This window comes from Helicoverpa zea, chromosome 20 (assembly GCF_022581195.2).
Source record: "Helicoverpa zea isolate HzStark_Cry1AcR chromosome 20, ilHelZeax1.1, whole genome shotgun sequence".
NCBI classification, from domain to species: Eukaryota; Metazoa; Arthropoda; class Insecta; order Lepidoptera; family Noctuidae; genus Helicoverpa; species Helicoverpa zea.
Genome location: NC_061471.1, coordinates 1,764,241 through 1,783,663, shown reverse-complemented (window position 1 = coordinate 1,783,663; position 19,423 = coordinate 1,764,241). Strand labels below are relative to the sequence as shown.

The 19,423-nt window shown below is 35.5% G+C and overlaps 1 protein-coding gene across 1 annotated transcript in view; it reads right to left on the bottom strand.

Moving 5' to 3' along the window:
* The window catches only part of LOC124640290 (sodium/calcium exchanger 1), a 139,749-nt gene that overhangs the window by 72,173 nt on the left and 48,153 nt on the right, over window positions 1–19,423 (bottom strand). The window lies entirely within an intron of this gene.

The following is a 19,423-nucleotide window of genomic DNA, read 5'->3' as shown; positions in this document are numbered from 1 at the left end:
ATTAAACAATAATGGCCTTACTACAAAAACTTTAACCACTGTTTTACACTTGTCTAAAAAAAATGTGGCTCCAAAATGAACCGTATGTCAACGTCATAATTTGACATTTTTTTAGACAAGTCTTAAACTGACGTTAAAAAGTTTTTGTGGTAAGACGGTAATTGTTTATGCAAAATGATTCTGTCCTTGCTGATAATTAATTTATAAATTGGAGAGTTTGTTTGTAACTCTTTATCAATTATTTGGTATGTAGATTTTAGGCAGTCTAATTTTTATCCTAAATAATTATGCTGCAAAATCAAGTGATTGAACATAAATAAATTTCAATGTTTTAAACGATAAAACTTAGCTAAGTTGTGAAATCAAGTGTTTAATCCAAAATACATTTCAATGGTTTAGCTGGAAATGCAGCTGCAGTCTTGCCCTTTTTAAGTCAAACTTACCCCAAAACGCGTTAATAGATGACTCACTTCAAAAACTGAACTATCTAATCAATCTCAGTGCGAAATAATGACGTCACCTCCCACCTCGAAAGCCTTCATTCCGAACAGGAAATGAACCGTAAAGATAAGAATATAATCAAAGCCTTATGTGTATGTAGTCTATGTAGTTTATGTAGTCTATGTAGTAGTCGGTTTATGACGTCATCAGATTTGTGATATAGCCTCTAAGGTCGTAAATGAAGAATAGTGGCAATAATATGGGTCATATTTTTATGGTACGTTAAGAATGGTCTTTCGATAAAATAATCACTTTATGTTTCCCTTATATTATTAAATTCTTGGATACTGATATCTCCCGTAAGTAACTATTACTAGGATCTCAGAGACTTGCAGAAGCCGCTTAACTTGAGATTTTGACTGAATTTATGGACTATTGTTGCTAAACATGAGTAAAATTATCACATCTTTGTACACTAGTTACATCGAAACAAAAATGTTGACTTTGCAGCGTGGTAAGAGCGTAGGCCTACGTTGTAACCGCGTAGTGTGTTCGTAGCAGCGTAGTAAGTTCGTAGCAGCGTAGTATATGTAGTAGTGTGTTCGTAGAATATTGAAGCTTTAAGTTATGTGTTACCGTGTCTATCAAATCCAAGTCCTTAAAATAAATAGATGTACTATGGTATACATACGTAGCTATAAGTATTCATTAATTCATTAATTTTTACCTTAAATCTGCCATATTTCGATATGTTTTCACATAAACATTTTACAACAAACCCTGCGGTTTATACATCGATAGCAATAACACGTACCATCAAGGCCGTTTGTCGGCTAATGCGAATCGAATGGCGACGCACTGCACTAACGATGGACATACAGACATGAAGACATCAAGTTGTGTATATCGATGTTTATGTATATTTATAGGTGACAGGTATAAGTTGATGTCTTCATTTATACAGTCACGTGAGGTATGAGAGTCGGCCGACACTTGGCCCGATGATAGGTGGCAATTTTTTTTAAAGAATATCCTGATTCAAATCAAAGTTTTCAGTTAGTCTGATGATATCAGCTAAACACCTGATCTTTGTAATGTGCGTTTTATCTTCATACTGATATATGAGTATAAACAAACTATCCACCGATTAAAAGTTTTCAGTGTGTTGGTTCTCTAATGCGAATCGAATGGCGACGCACTGCACTAACGATGGACATACAGACATACTGGTTGATGTCTTCATTCATACAGTCGCGTGAGTGTCGAGTGTATAAAGGTATGTAATGATGTGTCAATTAAGAAGGAATCAAGTAACTCAGTTCTGGATTTAGTAACCGAAAAAATACATTTTATAAGTTATGATTTTTAATGGTGTTTGAAAACGTATTTAAAACAAATAAACTGTTTTATTTTACCATCAGCTTAACTTTTTTGTAATAATTCCATAGTGTATTTATTAACCTAACCTTTTTCGTACAAAATTACTATACAAGAGTAGGTACAAATAACATAACGTGGAACAATATTTGATAGCCAACCAGAAACAAGTTAGAAAAATTAATACGACGATTCCGGGAGCCGCAACCCTTAACTTCTTATTTCTTCTGCCCTATTCCCAATTTTACTTGGGGTCGGCGCAATGTGTCATTTTCTTCCAGTTTCCCCTGTCCAATCCATCCAGGAGCCGCAACCCTTAACGACTAACAAAAACTGTAGGTAAATACCAGGACCTACACTTTACCACAGGACTTTAACCCATCCACTCAACACACAATTTTTCAATTTCATGTGACTTTCACCTGAATATTTTACAAGAGAAAATTTTCCACCTATTCAAGGCAAGCAACCATAAAACTACACACAAACATAATCAGCAATAGACACAATAATTAAGATTCTCAACTAAAGGTTAGTGTACAAGTCGCGTGCTTCTAACTAACGAGATAATTAGCCGTCAGAAGCACGCGACCGGGCGTTTTATATCGTGTGTTCTAGGCTTTATTATTTGTCTTAGTGGTAGTATCATGTGTGGTGTGAGGTTTTTAGAAATAATTAATTTGCATTGCGAGGAAGAAAATAATATTATTTTTATCAACTTGATCTAATATTGTTTTATAACATTTGTCGTTGCAAATATGTATTGTATATATCCATGTAGTTTATGTAGTTTAAAAAATGTAGATAGTTTTCTTCTACGAGAGGACATTTGGCTAAACTACCCAACTGATTCCAACTTGTTTCAAACAAACGAAAGTTTTGGTCTCTAAGGAAAGCTAGGCCATTTTGTACAAAACCAGAGCGTCACTGTGTTTAGAAATAAATGTACAAAGAATCTAAAAAAGGTTATTTCTCATACAGAAAACAGAATAATGATTCCTAAAAAAAATTATAATTATGTGTACAAATCGCGAAAACTTAAAAACCTTTGATGATTCCTAAGTTATCATGACCTGAATGCCTAAAACCGCGATTGGTGGGAGGACTCAAAAGATCGAGAGGTGTGGAGGCAAAATGGGGAGGCCTATGTCCAGCAGTGGGACAGTACGGGCTAAGAAAAAAAAAATGTTATCATAGTCTTATCTGCTCTATATTATTTCAAAATTCCTACCCAATATTCACATTTATCTTCTTGAGATAACTTTTTCATTTCTCACGTAACTCAATCAAGATAAAACTCAGCGAAGCAATCTATGACGTCACGATATTCGATAGAACGTCACTACGTATCGACATATCGATATGTCGATGTCGATATATCGGCGGGTTAAGAGATAATATTCCTGTCTTTTCCTTGTCATGTCAATAGTTCTGAGCATAGATGTAGTGTTTTAGCTGGAATGGGACTTTTTTCTAGTATTCTCAAGTTTTGGTTTTATTCTGTAGGTGTACTGTAGTTTTTTTTTTCATTTTTGCATCATAATTTAGATACATTTTGTATCATTTTAATCAAGTTCTCACATATTATATATACAAGTTTATAGCAAAAAAAACCAGCACTCAACTAAAAAACACACAAAATCGGTTTGTCAATTTCATAGCAACAGTGGCACAAAACAGTTACACTTAAAGTACCCTTCATTTTATGCTTCCGGGGATAAAACTATAAACACTAATAAACTGCGCCTTTTTGTGCTTAAAGAGTAAAAAAATATGAATATCACTTAAACTGTATGTAGGTACTGTGTAACTGAAAAATAATTTATTATTATTTTAATGGCTTGTTAAATTACCTACCAGAATTAAATATACTACCCGAAAATGTATCCAAATATTGTTTATATTTTGTTAACGAAGTCGTCTGCGCTATAAAGATAATCTGCAGACAATTTACGAGCAAAAATATTGGATTTAATATTTAGAGTTTATAGGATAACATTTTGCAATATACGACTCTTGTTACTAGCATTACAAAGCTGAAAAATCTGCTTGAATTTGAAAACAAAACACTCTTATTTTTTATACAATAAAATCTCTATGTCAGACTTGTCATCCTGGTCTAAATAGACGTTCATTCAGATGTACCAACCTTAACCGTTGATTATTAAGTATATATATAATAAAGTTACAAAAGTAACATTGCTAGCTAGCCGTTTTCCCGCAGTTTTACCCGCGTCCTGTGGGCCATTTTTGCCCATAAAGGGATAAAATCTAGCCTATATTACTCGATAAAAATATACCAACAGTTTTGGAGCCTTAAGGGCTTAAAAATGAAAAAAATGTTTCTCTTCTTTGTTATATTAGTAGGTATAGCTATAATCCCTATTTTCCATGAAAATTCTTAAGTTATTATTGTCACCACCCGGCTTACAAGAATCACTTCTAGTTAAGTCATATCTTCTCATTCTAAATAAACATGTCTAAAGGGTGATGACGTCATAATTTTGTTCCACAACGTGCTCCAAACCCTTCTCTCATCGTTATGTCTCTTTCTCGCGAAATGGTTATTATGTGCTCGCTATGTTGTGGGTTTCTTTCCTCATTTTGTAGAATTAATAATTCGGGAGATGTAATAGACTCCTATAATATACATATTTAAAGGATTTTTTGGGTTAAAATATTATTGAAGACACGGTCTATCACAAATTACGTTGAAGGCCTATTTTGATGTCCATTAATCATGACACCAGCTGTGTCCCCAAAAGGTTTAGGTAGACCCAAACATCACCATCATCATTAAACCCTTGGTAAGACTTTTTGTCAGATTTTCTGGCTTCTGACTACCCGTAACGATGTTCAAATGATAGCAGGGAATAATTTGACGTGCCTTGCGAAACACTCAGAAACTTGTCATAACAAGACAGTCGCCCATCCAAGGAGTGACCGCGCTAAACGTTGCTAACTCTATGATCGATCAACTCGTGCGGCTGCTACTTAGCCACGGTCTCTTTAGCAACGTAGTCTATCAAAAAAACGTATGTTACAATAAAATCTTATTTCCTAGAAAACAGTATAATTTTACCTCTACATAATAAAACCATGACTATAATTCTTTCTCGGTTCCTTTATTCCCCGGCCTGATAAATTTACACAATAAAGGGTACTCAATAAAAGTTCCACCTCGGAATATTTAACCCAGTTTTGTGGGGAAACAGGGAAGGGGCTCATTATCCTAATTGTAAGGTACATCCCGTCTCTGGGGTAGGGGTAAGGTTATAGTGCTAGCGAGCAGTTGGAAAAGCGGTTTAAAATGACTGGATGTTAGGTAAAGTTGAGAGTAGCTAAACGTGTAAAATAAAATATATTTTTATAATATACATCTTTCCAGGCACTTCAGAGATTTTTGTATTGTCATTATATTATCACGTCAATGTTTTCACTGTCTTATTCATACTATCTGCGTCTCCACCTGCTTACCGAAGAAGCTCCTGGATAAAAAAATTGGTTGTTTGTAAAGTCGGTTTACTGACGATAGTTGAACGTGACAACGTCATAAGAAAATACTGATGGAATGGTTGCATTTTTCAAAAGAAAATTTTCATTTTATTTGTTTGATAGATATTTTGTATGGATATAGAGAAGGAGGTTAATGGAAATCATAATTGAACTGATCAATATCATAATTTATTTGTACGCATAAATACAATTATGTCATTTTTTTTTAATATATTTATTTATTTTTTCCTAAGTTCCCTAAGTAATTTCATACTGGCTCAGTGATTTAAAGAAAAAAAAATATATTGATTGATTTAATTGAGAAATGGAAATTGGGATGGAATTAGATAATCAAAAGTGTTTCTAATTTAAAATATAGGTTAAATTTTCTGGTTTGACAAGAAAAAACTACTTCGTACCTTGGTACTTTTCTTATTAACATTTTTTACCTCGAATTTAATTTATTCTTTAATTAAATGAAAAACATTTTTTATAAAAAAGAAAAATATATTTTATAAAAATTGGTGTCAATTAAATTGGCCCGAAGTGTTTCGTCGTCCTGACGTACGTCAACCGCAGCTAAGAACCAATCCCGAGTGACGGCTATGACGCGATGCGCTGCGGGCCAATCACCGCTTTACCGCCGCCCCCGCGCTCCATTCATACCACCAAAGGGACCCAATAAATCACTTCTGCGCAGGTGAAAGTCAGGGCTCGACTTCCGTGCCGGTAACTGTACTTATATAACTAGCAAACGACAAGTCAGTACATGAACGCGCGATTGATTATTTAAAATGTGTAGGTAGTTATAAAAAGTAATCTCGTAATCGTGATTGCAACTACAATTTGTAGTTAGTAATCAAATTTTTGAACTACTTTTTACAATTATTTAATGTAATTTGCAGTTTTTATTACTAACTACAATATGTAGTTGTAGTTAGTAATCAGTAGTTAGATCTCATTTTGCCCAACACTGGCTATGCTCCATAATTATTTCGATCGAATAGTAAAGCAATTGATTTTTTACTCATCGTGAAATAGTTCTATTACCTTATTATTATAGTTTTGTTATAGCATAACCTACAATCGCTGCACTAGCGGACTGATGCTATTTATTTTAATTATGAAAGCACGAATATTCGACAATATATCACTGAACATATATTTAAAAAGAATCATTACCTTTATCGTCGCAATTATCGTTGCTATAAACAATTTACACCACATTCACTTTTCACTGCACTTCATACTTGACGAAAATATGTAAATATATTATTGAATAGCAGCTGTTTACGCGGACGCATCGCTCACTCAAGTGGGAGAGAGACAGATGTCGAACGCTGCCGAACGCGTAGGCCGATTGTGCGATGGAACGCCTCAGAGCGAGGTAACGCCTCAGAGCGAGGTAACGCCGCATGAGTCATGTTTTTTCGTGCGTGCAGCCGGCTCCATCGATTTATAAGACGTTGTCACGTCAAAAAAGATTTTATGCTTTCTCAGGCTCTCGACTTTGACGGGAAATCATCATATTACGTCTCTCGGTGTCAGTTTATATGCCAGGGTCGTGGTAACTCTTTCCCGCAGCCCTAGACTGCCTATCTATGTTTTAATTTAAATCGATTGAATGCCTAGTTTATCGTTAATGCGTGACAGATAAACAGTCTTTTAAAAGTAAGGACGTGGATATCATCGCTTCCCGCTAACAGTGTGACAACATCTCAAACATGATGGTAAGCGAAATGGATATAGTGCGGTACTAGAGCGTCTTCCTTTTAGTATCATTGCTTTATTTAAAGCTGAACGCTTAAGATATTATAATGTTGCCACTTTACATAAGTTCTGTAAGCAGATGTATAAGTTGTTCTACGTTGTATGTGGTCGTAAATTCAAGAGAGAAGTCAAAATGTATCTCGTTTATACTGAACGTGAGGTTGCCAGAACTTAAGTTAGCATGACTTTAGATTATTTTGAAGCTCTCAGTCATAACTATAGTCTCTTAACCAACTTAGAAAATGTTATAGTTGGAATAATTTTATCTAAAAGGAGTGTCAGGTTGACCGGATAACTGGGTTGAGGAGGTCAAAAAAGCAGAATGTTCATGTGCGTTATTTACCTCTTGTTCATATCTATCCAATCAATAAAGAATGTTACATTTGTTTACAGTCAGAAAAAGTACTCTGGATTTCATTCCATTTAATTATTAACAAACCTAAATTAATTAACCTGCATTCAGAAGAACAAAGTCCATAAATAAGAGAGGTGATTATATCCACACCTTTTTTTCGCCATAAAAATCCCTTACACGACAAAAAGTAAATTAAACCCGTTACCCTATATAAAACGGGCAGAAAAAATGTCTATTCCGAAAGTATATAATTCACCTTCCAACCCCATTTGTCGTATACTGAGAGCACATTTCAGACTAAATAGTCGGCCGATAGTTAACCCGACGATTGGCAATTGTTTTTATAGAAAATCTTGATTCCAATCAAAGTTTTCAGTCGGGCTGATACTGACTAACGGCCAGTTTCTTCATCAAAAATAAAAGTCAAAGTAATGTCTAAAGTAAAAGTAACGGTTAAATTCGTTTTTTTCTATTAGTTTTGCTAAGTTACTTTAGCCTTGAAAAAACGAATTTGTCCGTTACTTTTACTTTAGACATTACTTTGTATTGTTATTGCATGTAAAATTTGCACGCTTATGTATTAGGCAAAACATGTATGTTCGTCAATTATATTTTAAGTTACCATCGTGTGTACCATGTTTTATGCAAATAAATAATATTCCATTCTATTCTTTGACTTTTTATCTTCATGCTGATTTATGAGCCCGAACAAACTATCGGCCGACTTAAAGTTTGCAGTGTGTACTATAACTCGTATAATATGTATTTCTACCTTTTGTCGACCCCGGAAAAATATATCCGAACATCTTTTTGGGATAATCTTAAATGTGGGGTCGTAAAAAATAATTTCGTTCGTGATACGCATATCAAATCATATTTAAGCTCTTTTACTCAATGTAATCATGTACTAGCAATTTCCTGCCTGACATACCAAATTGGTCTGTCTTTCTGCTGTAGGTACTTAGATTTTTAATGTCACATAGATTTTGATGAGACAGAAATATTTTTTCTGACATGCAGATGGATAAATAAATAAGTAAATTCGGGTATCAAAATGCTCTTTTGCTCTGCCCCACATGTGTTGGACTGATTGCAATGAGCTCAAAACTAAACCACGTAGTTTCATGCGGTTTTCACTAAAAGACAGAATAATTAATGAAGGACGTTAATGGCTGCTAGTTTACTCTCAATATTAGCTAAACTCATGATAGTTTATGATAACACTAGCTTCTGCCAGCGGTTTCACTCGTATCCCGTGGGAACCTCTGCGAACCCGGATAAAAAGACCTGTAACCTTCCTCGATAAATGGGCTATCTAACACTGAATCTTTTTCGAATCGGACTAGTACTTTCTGAGATAAGTGCGTTCAAGCAAGCAAAGAAACTTTTCAGCTTCATAATATAAGTATAGATTTAGACGTACATACTAATGGACACCCAAACATCCCATTCTAATATTAATAGAACTTTCATATGTGTAATATATTTTACAAGAAACTGTGACGCCTCCTCCCCCCGAAATCATTTTGGGGTTACCAGCATTAGACGCGTTTATTATTAAAGATTAACAGACAACACCGCGCACCTGCGTTCGGGAAGACAGCTGTTTTACGCAGAATTCTTAACACGTGAGATGTAAGTAAACGACTGTGAAATTATGAAAGAGGAAGAACATGAATTTGTTACAAATTCTATCAATTTTATATGTGGATCATTATATTTATGTGGATTATAATGTTGTGTTGAAGATGTTACGGATAAAAGATGTGGATGGTATTAAGATATATTAGGGCGATTAACTTTTGCACCGTATTTGAAAACCTGTACAATATTACTGCATATTTTATACAAAGTTTTCATGTATGCCTATTTGTCCAGGATAAAGTCTAAAACTGCTGCACGTATTCTCTTGTCGACTTGATAGCTTCATAAGAAAAGTTGAGTTAATTTATAAACATACCCCAGAGAAGGCTGTTGTTATCATATTATTTTTTTTATTGAAAACCTGCGTAATTGTTCCAAACAGTTCTATAAAATTTTGTGAATATTTTATACTTCAGTCCCTATCTATACGTACTTTTTATAAAGATAGAATAACACGTCCTTTCCAAGTCACTTAAGTACAAGTTAAAATGAGAGCCTTTCAGTTATCCAACACCTTATCCAGCATTTAAAGCGGCTTACACCTTCATTTTACAAAATGAATTCTCAAAAAGAAAAGTTCCTTTATCTACCATGTTGTTATCTGATCTAACACCTTAACATGGAAGAAAATGACTAGTGGAGGTGCCATAACAGAAAATCTCTTAAGAATGTAGCGCGCCAAAATGCGGGTGTGCGGGGGACGAGGAACGTTACCGTCTACGCTTTCTATGGACCCGATCATTTGTTCTAATACCAAAAATCATTGATAGAAGCCTCAAAGAACCCGAACACCTCGTTAACTCGTAACTGATCGTTTTGGTCACGCCCACCACACGTGTTTGACCTACAAGAAGGCGCCTGACTTACCTGCAATATGGCAACTCCGCTCATGTTTCCTTATTCCCTTACAAACCCGGACAAAAATCCCCGTTTATTTCCAACATAAACGGTATACATTCCCGTGTTCCCATAATCCCGGGAGTAAGGAGAATACTTATTAAGTGATCAGGGATTATGCCGGGTGTACATGACAATGTTTGTGTGAGAAAATGTGGGAAAAGAAACGGCGAAACCTTTTTGGTCAAGTGTTTTCTTAGGACGAATAGAATTGGGGGTTGTTTGGGGTTCTTAATATAGAATGTATGTTGTGAGGTTGGTTTGAGTAATTATATTAAGGGAGCTTTGAATAAGATGAGATGATAGAAGTGATTTTATTTTTGGTCGGCGCAAGCATGCCTTCTTTTTCCATACTCCTCTAAGTACCTGACTTCATCTTATAATTGTCATTCTTTTGCAATTAACGTATGCAAAATTAAGTGAAAGATTTAAAGTGAGTTCTATACCTTTCGATAACCAGCCGCATAACTGCCGTAAATTGCTGATGTGAATTAGATGAAACTTGAAGTATAAGCAAATGAAGATATGTATGAAATAAAATGGAAATATTTTTATAAGATTTTAGCTAGGTACATAAAAGACACTGGAAGAAAAATAGCATAGATAAATGGCATCTGAACCAAGCTTTACAGGTTTAGACACAACCAGAAAATAAACGAATTGATCCTACTGAGAGGATTAGGTATTGAAAGCCGAGATAAGACAAGGGTCTTATCTCGGCTTTCAATACCTAATCCTCTAGTGAAGACAAGGGTCTTCAAGCAGTATCTTAATAGGTGTACTTGTAAGAAAATATACAGAAAATGAAGAAGTGGTGTTTTCAGGGACTTTGTTTGCACTTTTTTAAACTTTACTTTTAAAATTTCCTGATTAGTACCTTTCTGACTTTTTATTTCAAATTACTATCATCATCATCCGAGCCTTTTTCCCAACTATGTTGGGGTCGGCTTCCAGTCTAACCAGATGTAGCTGAGTACCAGTGTTTTACAAGAAGCGACTGCCCTATCTGACCTCCTCAACCCAGTTACCCAGGCAACCAAATACCCCTTGGATAGACTGGTGTCAGACGCGGATGTGTTCAAATTCGTATATAATAAATATAAAATATTAATATCAAAAACTCACGCCGCTTACCCACAAATGTTACAATATAGGAGTTGGGAAGTTTTCTCATTACCAAATAGCTGTTACATTAAAATATCATAAATACTTGAAGCCACAAATAAGTACAGTCAACAACAAAAGTTTTATTTTACACTTGTCTTTCTTATAATTCTAAATGTCAGAAGTCATTTGCTCAAAAAGTACATTATTTTTGTACAGCTAGCTGGGTCAGTAACGCGTATTATTCTCTAAAAAGTCAAAAATAAAATCTTCATCGTCGATGTTGATAAATCTATGCCGCAACCTGTGGGAACAACTTCATTCACCGGGTAAAAAGTAGTCCGTAGCCTTTCTCGATAAATGGCTTTCTAACACTGAAATAAGTTTTCACATCAGACCATTAACAAATGTATGTATGTATTAAAATATAACCTAAGATTTTTTGTACCTATTGTGTAAGTATATTCTATGGGTGACCATTATAAATAAATAAAATAGTTCCATAATTGAGTTGCGTTCAAGTAAACAAACTAAGTATTCCATTTTATAATATTAGCCTAGAGAAAGTACAATCTCTCTGGCTTTTGTAGCCCACTGTACCAAGATTGTAACAATCAGAAAGGCAGAGCCGCCGACAAGAATTCGCTAATCAACGGAGTCGAGCTCAAATTAGATTATACCAAGTTACATTTAAATTCGTGTATTTTACTAAATTATGTTCAATGTACGGGAAAAATAAATTCCCTGTTGAAGAAAATGAGGGAAATTCACTTTCGGTGTATACAAATATCTTATACTTTTTCAAACGAATTTATGGCCCGGTTTCACTGTAATCAGTAAGTCAGTTAGTTATCTGATAGTTAATGCTATGTGTCAGATAAAGGATTCTGCCAGATATTGCTATCCGAGACTTATAAAACAATCCTTATAATTTATCTATCTATATATATATCTATCCGTTAAGTCCCTGTTATAGCTGGTTGCGGGGTTGTTCTAAAGAGTTACCGCGGCCCTGGTACATAAGAGGCCTACGACGAAACACGACGGATTTTCAGTCAGTAGAAGTCTGACACTCCCTCTCTGCTACTAACCCACAGAGAGAAGGGTCATTTGGTGATTTTTGCCATCGTTAAAAAAAATAAAAAAAGATCCCGATAGGTTATCAGAAGCTTTATCATTTACCGGTGAGACTAGCCATACATTTTTCATAGTTTATATGACGTACTTCTACCAAGCTATGACGCGTAGCGGATAAAGCATCTGCTACAAAGGCGTAGCAAGTGTAGGCGTGTAGCTGAAGTGTGCTACGCCGTAGCACTTAACGATAGGCATTCGGGCTTAATACAACTAATCATAGTAGTTTAAAGATGACATAATTATATCAATTAATGATTGGAAATAGATAATATTGATGCATCGGTTTTAAAGGCAAACAAGTCTTATTTTAATTATAGAGCACAACAACTTTTCTTTTATATTAACTTACCACCAAATAATTATTGGTCGATGCAACCTGAATTTAAAATTTTAAGTTTTTTCTATATAATTGCTCACTGTGTACGAGACTGAAAAAAGGAGCATCAATCAAGCCACTATTCAGCGTAAAAAAGGCTATCTTAATCGTTTTATTCTTTAAACAAAATGGATTCTTACAAAGTCTTCAAGCAACACGATTTACTAGCTCGCTTAATTAAATTCAAGCGATTTCTACCCGCTTTATGTACTTTATACTTTATTACTCTATTTTATTTATGTTCGAGACAATGACCGTCTTACCACAAAAACTTTTAAACGTCAGTTTATGCCTTGTCTAAAAAAATGACAAATTATGACGTTGACATATGGTTCATTTTGCAGCCAAAATTTTATTAGACAAGTGTAAAACAGGGTTTAAAGTTTTTGTAGTAAGGCCCTGAAGGTTTAAGTTTTAAGTTGAGTCCAGTTAGCGCTTAAGGGTTAAGTTAATTAAGCTCTTAGAATTTTTATTAAAGTTGAATTTCTCGTGAGGTATTCTCCACTTTTATAAAATTACCTTACTGTATTGGAATACTTAAATCGATGGAAAACAATCAAATCTCGTATGACCAAGTCAAAACCCTCGGTCAAAAATAAAATAAGTTGTGGTATTCAAAATTGATACGTAATATAATCTGCCTATGTGCCTTTATGTCCCTATTTTCAAAATAGATACTAAATACAGGGTAGTTTGTATTAAATTATAGCTAGCAATCAAAATATACCCACAACTCCCTAAAATGACAACCGTTTATATTAAACTTCAGGACAAAACATCTACCTTTATAAGTCACAAAATAAAGCACAGTATATCTTTGAAAGTAAGTAATAATATTTACGTTTCTTTTTCTTATACTCAAAATGACCCTTCTCGGATTTTTCTTACGCTCGTACGATCAAAGAAGAATATTTGTAAAGATATTTTTTTAATTCATATGAATTTGTAAGGTTGTATAATCTATGGTCAAAGCTGTACACTGATTAATTTCGAAAAATCTTTTCAGCTTTGTACTGTTTGATTAATAATGAAAAAATCTTCCTGTAATACGAGGAAAATAATTAAAATGTCTGCGCATTGGAATAAGTATTTTTAACTTGAGTTATAAAAATGTTTTAACTTCTTCAAAAAAGGTTTCCTTCTATAGCTACTTATTTGGGGATAAATAATAACATATGAAACGTACACTTGCTATACATATTTATACAACTGAAGAGGCTGTTTAAATCCGTCAACCCCAAAAATCCTAGCCCATTTATCAGGCTAGGCGTAAGATATTTATTCATGATATCTATATAAATAAAAATGAATTGTTGTTCGTTAGTCTGATTAAAACTCGAGAACGGCTGGGCCGATTGAGCTGATTTTGGTTTTAAAATGTTTGTAGAGGTCCAGGAAAGGTTTGAACGATGCGAAGTTCGTGGGATCAGCTAGTATCAAATAAATTATTAGAAAAACAGACAGACTACTTTTTTCATTTAAATATAAGTAAGGATTAATAGCAGTTAATGAAAGAATAGTACTACAAATAGAGTGTACACAGCCCTTTTTATCGTGCCACTGCTGGGCACAGGCCTCCTCTCACACGGAGAAGGATTGAGCACAAAAATAGGGTCCTTTTAGTTAAAAAATAAGGTAGACCGACAAACTTTTTCAATACAAATTAACTTTGTATTTCATCAAATTGGTTTTGTTTATTTGCAAACTGTTCGGTCCCGGGTTTTTTTTTCGAAAAAACTTGTTTATTTTATTCAAATGTGTTTGTATTCAATTTCACTTTTTTGTCATTGGTACAGAAAATTGGTTTTTGTGTATTGAAGTCAGTATAAATATAGAATTTCTAGGTAGATATAACTAAAAAGAAAATGTAATTGTTTAAATTGTTTAATGGTTTTTACGTAATTCTTGCTGTCTGCTTTAGTTTCTGACGATATTTAAAAAAGGACATAATTATTACCCTTTAAAAATAACCAATTTTAATACATTGTAAAATTACGGAATTAACGCAATATATTTTTCTAACATTTTATGTCATAAAATTTCGCTAAGTAACGCCTGATTTCATAATTTAACCCATAAAACTGATAGAAATAATATTATTCTAGATCTAGAATTTCAAGTCGTAACTTCAAGTTTAAGTAGAAAGCTGGAAGTCATAAAGTTCACGCTGGGGACATACAAGTAGATTATTTTGATAACTATAAGATACGACCGACGAGACTGACCGTGACTTCTATTTTGCTGGTTTTGTACTATTATTCAATAAGGTGATGTTTTATGCAATAGTTTTACAAATGATCTTATGATAGGGAAATCTATACATATAATAAATCTGTAGAAAAGTAATTTTTGTACATTGAAGAAATTGACAAAAAAAATAGCCAGCATATTAAAGGATAACTAACAGAACCCATTTCCATAATTTTTGTAATTTTTGTCTGTTTGTCTGTTTATCTGTTTGTTTGTTCGGGATTCACGTAAAATCCACGAATTAAATGCAGACAATGCTTATATACAACAATTCTACGTAACTTGGGGTATTACTTAGTTTTTGTTTCATCGAAATCGATTCACTCTATCAAAAGATATGATTAATTTTGTGAATTCAAGATGTAAAATATTACGACACGCAATCTGTTTGTCAAAACTGTACATTTGAATGTTGTACTTATATTAGTTGATCGGCCTATTATTAATCTTTACACAGAAAATCACACCTTTATAAGTAACTTCGGAAGAAAAAAAAAATGAAAATTTTGTTTAGCCAAGGTTAAAGTAGCTCCATCTGTGGTAAATAAAATACATCATCAATTTGTCAAAGGAGCGAGGTGGTAAATGACAATATTACCATACATTCTTTATAGAGGATTATTATTTCAACAGATGGAGTTGTGTATTTTCCGTAATTCACCATATTTTAACACGAAGTGTAATTTTTCGATAGACATTTCAATTGTGTTTGTCAGTTTGCCGTGCCACATCAAAATCCAACTATAATTATTACCTTGATGAAAGGAAAATTAATAGTTCTCGGCCAAATTTAAAACGGTGCCATCTAAATTATTTTTTGAACATTATGTCAAAAATGATGACTTTAGTGGAACAATTACTTATCATTTAAAGTTACAGATGGAGTTCATATCAGGATTTTTTCATAAACATAGTTTAGCTTATCTTCCACTAATGTGGTGGCCTTAAAACAAATTACTTTGAGTGAGTAGTATTAAGTAGACCTTAATTATTTTTTCTGATGCAAAATATGTAAAATTAATCCTAGAAGAAATGAGGATCTATCTCTCGCAGGCGCTGCTAAGCGTGAGGTAGGTAATGTAGGATTCTGTAGCTTTAAAAACAAGCCCAGATACAAAGTGCAGATAAGAAATGGGAGCTTTCTCGATTTAATACCATACACACATAAAATGCTTTATGCGTCTGAAAACGTACAAATTACGCGCCGCATACCAGAGACAAGTTTACTTTCAACTTCTGATCGCAAATACACTGTTCACGATTACGAACAGTCTCAGTAAGACCCGAGCCAAGTCTAAAAAAACACCTTTTTGTATAAAACTACGTTTGATGTCATTTAATCACAAAGACAGAATTGTTCTCTGATGCAAATCCTATCCACCTATATCCTATCCTAATCCAGAATGCATTGCAGGTGTGCATTGCACAAAAACCAATGGTATCCTATTCGAGAAGTCAAAAGACTTGACCTGCTAACGTCAGCTTCTGCGCTAAGCAAGTGTTCTTAATAGTACCATCAGAATTACATTCATCGTTGAATGAGGTGATTAAATTTTCAGAAACCACAATAACAGTAGGAGCCAAAGCGTATGATCGCTTCATAGAGCTCTGATTGGCCCCAGGTGACCAAGTCAGGTCTGATTTGTTTGTTCATCAGATCTTTGACAGTGTTTCGGTGGATACTTACTGTCGTCCTGTTTACGTGTGACAAAACATGGTATATAAACGTCCTCCGCAATAGCGACATTTTCCCGGTGTGCGGTAGTGACGCACAGTATACAACACTTATGTTTCTTTTGATTTGCTGGCTCCACCAAGAAATGGCAAATTGCGAGCGTACATTTTGAAAATCTTGGCAAAACTGCAGTTTTCAAGTACGAACACATGAAGTGGACTCGCACAGATACGTACATTTTGCCTATTCGTGAACTATAGTTCGGCCATTCAGAGAATGCGTTCCTGACACGTCGCGATTGAACTGACGACGTAACTACATTCATTGATTATTGATATAATAATGTTGTTTTAATGCTCCTCAATTGTTAAAACGGTAAACAACCAGCAAAAATATTTTTATCGTAACTGCAACGCCATTGCAAAGTTACGTCGTCAGTTCAATCGCGACGTGTCAGGAACGCATTCTCTGAATGGCCGAACTTATGCAAACATTTCGGTGGAGTCCCGGCTTAGGCCACCACATTAGGCGTGCGCGATCCTCGGGCGTGTGAGTAGCGCGGGCGCCGCGCGTGCGTCGCGCGGGCGCCGCGCGTGCGTCGCGCGGGCGCCGCGCGTGCGTCGCGCGCGCGTTGCGTGACCGTCGTGTTTTGCTGCCCTGCGGCATTTGCAGCGCGCTCGCGGCTTGCACGCGCCGCTCTCCTTGACGTTTAACTGCTAAGGCGTTTAGCGGGCGGCGGGGATAGCGGGCGAAGGGGTAAGAACGCAACTCGAGCGCCGCGTGCTCGCCGCGAGCGCTTCGCTTGCACTCTTCACACAGGCCGCAGGGCAGCAAAACGCGACGTTCACGCAGCGCGCTCGCGACGCCCGCGCTACTCACACGCCCGAGGATCACGCACGCCTAATGTGGGGTCAGCCTTATCATAGTGAGTAAGTGCACAGAAAATCCCCGTCATACAAGTGTTTCTCCCCAGTAGTGAAACTATCCTACCCTATGCGCCTGCTGATGATGATGACTCATTTTATCATCCATCCAGCTATTCCCCAACTATGTTGGTGTTGGCTTCCAGTCACCGAATCTGTTTGAGTACCAATATTTTGCTTGGAGCGACTACCTATCTACCTATCTTCAATCCAGTCAACTACACAAGACGATATCCATGGTAAGACTGACAGACTTTCTGGCATCTGATTAGTCGCAGCAGCTGCAGAAAATGTACAAATGACAGCTTTGTCAGACTCAAAGCATATAGACATAGATTATAGCTGTTTCCTGTGAAAATTACTTACGCACCATACGTAATAATTTTCCAAATTGGCTGACTAGATCCAGAGATATTCACAACGTCACAAACTTTACTTCTTTTGTTTAGATAAATGGTCACATCCACAACACAACCTTGATCAATGAATCTATGCGACTGTTAAGTGCTAATCTTAATTATACTGTCACGTGAAAGAATGCACCTACGGGATAAGTAGTATTTTGACTATTCTATATTGCCCACGCAGACGAAGTTGCGGGCAACAGCTAGTATTAAAACTAAGTATCAAAATATTCATCCGCATCGCTGTCAGCTGGGATCGTGCCCAAAAGGCTGGCTGCATTGCCATTTCAATAAGGTTAAGATTGTAAAGTAAGTAAATTTAAAATTATAAAAAATAGAGGTATTTGGTTTAAACTGAATAATCTGTACTTATGGCATACATACTTGTGAAAGTAACTCAGTCTGTCCGTCGGGTTTTCACACCAAAACTTCTGTTCAGTTTTACAAAAAAGGGACCCCAGATAGTCTAGAGCCTGAGAAATGGTACTACTGTTATCTAGGTGCTGAAAGTAGTTCGTAGTTTACTCTCATGAAACTGCGAGGAAAAGCTAGTTCTTTATATGTAAGTCAAAACCAGAATATTTGGCTTCAAATTTTCATGTTCAGAATTCATTAAAAGTTACAAAAGCCACCAAAATGGACTGCCAAATCTGACTCATTAGCAAGCCCGTACTACAGACAGCTACTTCCCCGAAATTCAATTACACAAATCGAAAATTGAAGGCCCAATCATTCAAACAAAACCCGCAAACAATATTAGGTACTCATTTGAAACGAAATTTTCGGGGAAACGCCACGGAGGAAAGAAAGATAGCGGAGATGCATGGAAGGTAGGGCAGGCGCCTTCTTGTAGGTCTAGCAACGTACGGTAGGCGTGATCAGTTACAAAAACTAACGAGACATTCGGGTTCCTTTTCGAAACAAAATGAATTACAATCAATCTGTCAAAAATTGATCCTGATTGATTAGTAGACTTTATTTTGAAAATAATGGAAGGATTCCAAAGAAGGCGTGTAACAGCGGAGCTAGTAACGTTTCTCGTCCCCCGAACAACCGCATTTTGGCGCGTTAATTTCATAGGAGATTTTACATTATGACATCTCCACTAGTCATTTTGTTCTCCATGTACTCCACTTATCAGGGTAATTTTGGCAAAATTCCCCGAAACAGGGGAAGTGAAATATGTATTGAATTCACTGAAGCGAGTACGATAAGAAGTCTAGTTACTAACAATATGAATCGATTGTGACAGATTTAGGTCAAAAAGTCGAAAAGATTTTGGTACTAAAGTTTTCAAATGCTTAAAGTTTAGGATAAACTTGCTAAGTTGGATCTAGCTGAATATATTTTAGAGGGTTAGAAGTTTATTCTAGACTGTGGTTATCAACGCTGTTTTGAGAAAATTATGGGTGATGAAACGTGGTCTTGTGGAAGCAAAAATGGTACGGGTTGAGAAAATAATATATATCATCATCCTCATCATCCTCCGAGCCTTTTCCCAAACTATGTTGGGGTCGGCTTCCAGTCTAACCGGATTCAGCTGAGTACCAGTGCTTCAAGAAGCGACTGCCTATC